At 31.0% G+C, this 5,000-nt stretch overlaps 1 protein-coding gene across 11 annotated transcripts in view; it reads left to right on the forward strand.

Annotated features, from left to right (window-relative positions):
- The window catches only part of Nrx-1 (neurexin 1), a 261,548-nt gene that overhangs the window by 108,392 nt on the left and 148,156 nt on the right, over positions 1-5,000 (forward strand). The window lies entirely within an intron of this gene.

The following is a 5,000-nucleotide window of genomic DNA, read 5'->3' on the forward strand; positions in this document are numbered from 1 at the left end:
CGAATGTACGGAGTTTAAAGCCGCGATAGGAATTCGGTCCGAACACGACGGAAGCTCCATTATCCGAATGCCGAATAACCGCGCGATCGATCCTTCGAATAGCGATTAAACGTAAGCTCTAATGAATTTTGTCCCTTTATTAAGGTGAACGCCGAACGTACTTGGTCGTTCTGTGAATTCTCTAAAGTTTCGATTGCATGCGCTCAATCAGCAAAAGATTTTCGATTTATTGACAAAATTTTTACACAAAATCCGATTGGGTATTTGTACGAGTATATAAATATCACTGATTACTTGAATATATATACATATATATATATATATTTTTTTTTTTTGGCGTCATTCCTTTATTCATTTATCTTAACTTTTCATTTATTATAAAATTATATTATATTATATTATATAATTATATCTTTGCAAAAATTATAGATACAAATTATTATTATTATTATTATTATTATTATTATTATTATTATTATTATTATTATTATTATTATTATAGTTATTTAAAATATTTCCGATTCGCATATCTATTAAAATCAGAGATAACTCAAAATGGATCATAAGTTTATTAGAACTATATCATTTTTTTTTATTATTAAAATAGTTTGACATTATTATTATTATTGTTATTATTATTATTATTATTATTATTATTATTATTATTATTATTATTATTATTATTATTATTATTATTATTATTATTATTATTATTGCTAATACATATCCTACTATATTTATATTCGTTCTTACATGATCTCGATTAATGATTGTATAATTCTATTTGTCTCTCTCTGTCTGTTCCTATTTCTATTTCTCTTTCTCTTTCTCTTTCTCTTTCTCTTCCCTCTTGTAAAGTCACGTGCAAATTAGCGAGTAAACACCGCTGATGTATAAACCAGTCGTTGATATCGCGGATTTCTGATCGGTTGCTCACGTTTAAATCGATGTTTCCCATTCCATTTGGTTTTGCGCGGTACGTTTAGTTCGATTCTAGCGTGAAACATGGCACTAAACGTCACTTTGCTAACTCGACACGTTATTTCCCATTCTATCGGATCCACTTCTTGTTAAAGTTTACCATCTGTCGATCATGAATATCTTCGAATAGAAATGATAATCGTCGAGTAAGATTTATACGTAAAGAATATATATATATATATAAATAAACATACACACACGCACACGCACGCACACACACACACACACACACACACACACACATACATATATATATATATATATATATAATATTATTTATTTTAACAAAGAAGAAACGATCAAAATAAATGAAACGAAAGGAAACGTTTCCCAAACGATAATCTTGATTGATAAAAATAAAATTGAACGACAGTGCGACAGTTAGATAAAACGTTGTCGTGAAATCGAAATATCACGAAGGGTTGGAAAAATGCTAGGTAATGATTTTTTAGATAGTCCAATGGTGTTGATAGGTTTTAGTGAGGTGACTCACCATGTGATTTCTACGTGATCGAAAATAATATTGGCGGTTACATCGGCTGCCAATCCTTCTGACAATTTTTCCTTTAGTGGATATATTGATGTAGTTTGCATACACATGTTCGTATCACCCATAGATATATATATATATATATATATATATATATATATATATATATTTAAATCGCACCGCGATATTATATATAGATCTATGTATATTTATTATCTCTCTCTCTCTCTTTCTCTCTCATTTGATGTATTTATTATCAATATATAAATTTTTATATTTATATGGATATGTAATTATATTTATATTTCTCTATTTATATATCCGTAAATAGATATTTATATACATGTAATATATGTATGTATGCATTTAGGGAATATTTTTATCTCATCCACGTAAATAAATATTTTTTCTTTTTTTTTTTCTTTTTTAAAGAGTACCGATGGATTCTCTTTTTCTCCCTCTCTCTCTCTCTCTCTCTCTCTCTCTCTCTCTCTCTCTCTCTCTCTCTCTCGCGCTTTTTCTCTTTGTCATTATTTCGGACATAGACGCGTGATTGTTTTTTTTTTGCGTTCACGCTTCGAAAAAGGCTGTAATGATCAAGCTCGGAATTGTTTGGAATTCTGTCATCTCTAAGCTTTTATCAGGACGATTTGCACGCTCGAGTTCACGCCGATAGTCATGTTATCGACACTCATAGCCATTCGCCTGTGATCCAATACGGCGATCGAATCAAATAGATTATTCGAAACGTGGAATAGGGAGAAACTAATCAGTGAATAATAGGGAATCAGGGAATTGGATGATGGAGAGTTAGCAGTCTTTCGTAAATCAGTCTTTTCGAGAATTTTTCCGTTTCTTTTTGTCTTCGATCGAATTTCATCGAACTTCGTCCCTAAAAGGGTTGATACGAGTTCGACGATGAATCAAAGAAGAAAGGATGAGGAGAGACAGAAAAAGAGAGAAAGAGAGAGAGAGAGAGAGAGAGTGAGAAAGACAGAAGTAGATAGAAAGGGACACACACATGGTCGATCAACATTTTCCAAAGGTCTCCATCTCGAGGTCGAGTTTGAGGTATCATATTAGCATGTATATTGCATCACGTCGACGTGCACGACAACAACAACGTTCCATAGAAACTACCAGTGACGAACTAAACTAGGTATTCTCGGTGTTCTTTTATTACAATATGCTTCGTTGCAAAGAGTAAAGAAATGGCCGAGGTATGTACTTCGATCTAACGTACCTTTTATTTGATTTAACTTTTATCACGAAGGAAGGCAATATTCAAGATCACACTTTAATCGAGAACTGTGGCTAAATTATTTTACAACGATCGGTGGCGGAGGGGGGAGGAGGATTTGGAAGTGCGATTATCCCGAGTAAAATATAGAATGGAATTTTAAGAATCGAACGAAGGCATGTATGAATTATGCGTGAATATTCGAAATTGAAACGAATCGTTTCGAGTGTAAAGCTATCACGATCGTCAAGTAACAATATTATATGTAATGTAATACACGTGAGAACTGACAAAGAGAAATTCTCACATTTCTCTTTTTATTAATAAACTTTGTTATATGAAAAAAAAATAAAAAAGAAGAAAAAAAGAAAAAAAAAATATGAAACTCTATAAAAATGTAAATATTGTTACCGCATAGGAAAACGACGAACGGTGTCAAATTTTTTGATAGTTTATTTCAACAGATTTTAACAAAAGAAAACAAGAGTTTCTCGGGGCGAGATCTCGCCTGACATGTTTAGTATACGATATGTCGACTTGCCTAACTTTAAATTGCTCGTAAACCGTTTTCATTGGATGAAGAAATATCTTCGTACGGTAGAAAAAAGATTGCATAATGTCGAGAAGCATATACATACACATGCGTATATAAAATGTATAATGATACGTTTTATATATTCATCGTGTCCTCTTTAGTTTGCTACTTTCATTCTTTCATTTTTTCATTCATTCATTCATTCATTCATTCTTTCTTTCTTTTTGTTTTTTTCTTTTTTTTTTTTTTCCTTTACCAACTAATTCATCCTTGTATCTTCGATTATAAATAATAAACGTGGCGGTGTAAATCGATGTTAAGTCTACAATTATAATTTCAATTATAATTTTAATAAAGGAAATTTTTTGGGTTTAACGTTTATTATAACACAGGGAAGAAAAATAATTCATTTTCTATATAGTAACAAAGTTTTATATATATATATATATATATATATATATATATATATATATGTGTGTGTGTGTTTGTGTGTATTTAAGTACTTACTTACGTCTATCTTATCTACTCGAAAATCGTTTTTTCGATATTCCTATAAATTCGTTGAAGCATAAATTATGATTCAAGAAGGAGAGAAGAGGAAAAGTATGTAGGTGCTCGTTAGCAGATATATACTATACGGGTGCTAGCGTTGAAAGCCTTATCGAGTTCGTAACGAAAGATCCTATTCGTTGGTTCCTACCTTTCCTAGTTTCGAGCTGGCAACGACGTAGGGCATTAGGTTGGTCTAAAGAAAAAATATCGTTTTTTCGATACGGGCTGTGTCCTCAGCCATTTCCTGCCGCGGGTTCGATATCGTTACTACGTGTTCTGATCTGATAGATGCCGTTCAGAAATGCCGACGAATATATCGTAAAGGCCGAACGTCAAACAAATTGTAAAGATTACCTTTTTTTTCTTAACAAATCGAGAAATAAGTAAAACGAGAAAGCAATTATTTTATAAGAAAATAAAAAGAGATAAAGAAAAAAAGGGAATAGAAAAATGTTAAAGAGAAATTATTACGATGTATGAATAATAAAATATAAAAGTCAAACAAAATTTGCCACGGCAATTATTCTATTTATACAGATCGTTATAAAATTAACACTTGTCGGAGGACAATTCGTTTCATTGATTATAATTAATTCTATTATATTTTCGTATATAAAATATCTTATAGCAATATTAAATAGCAATATCCAGAGGAATAAATCAACTGGTAGATATCGATCCAATTATACTTTTGCGTTTTATATACAGAAATATTATGTAACGCGAAACTTTTACTCCGGCGAAACATAAATTCCGAAACATGAATAAAAACAAAGTTTAAAAGATCTCCTGTATATATTGTATTTATATTTTGTATTTATATACAGATTTGTTTGATTTCGAAATTGTACACGGTATCGTAAATGATTCAAATATCAAGATGTCGTGTTTCAAGATAAGAAGAGAAATGTAATAAGAACAAAAAGAGAGAGAGAGAGAGAGAAAGAGAGAGAATAAAAGCGAGAGATAGAAAAAGATATATATACAAAAAAAGAAAAAAGAAATAAAAAATCATTAGTTGGAAAATCGACTAGATTCGATCTGTATATCTCGGACACGATTCAAGATAAATCGAGATCCACCAGAGAGAACTCGATCGGAACGTATCGCAGTAGAAGAGTAGAAATAAAAGGAGAAGAGAGTTAAAAAGGAAGGAAAAAAAAAGCATAGTCCAAAAAGAAGAAGACGAAAACGAGAAGGAC

Source organism: Vespa mandarinia, chromosome 10 (assembly GCF_050613455.1).
Source record: "Vespa mandarinia isolate Hongniang chromosome 10, ASM5061345v1, whole genome shotgun sequence".
NCBI classification, from domain to species: Eukaryota; Metazoa; Arthropoda; class Insecta; order Hymenoptera; family Vespidae; genus Vespa; species Vespa mandarinia.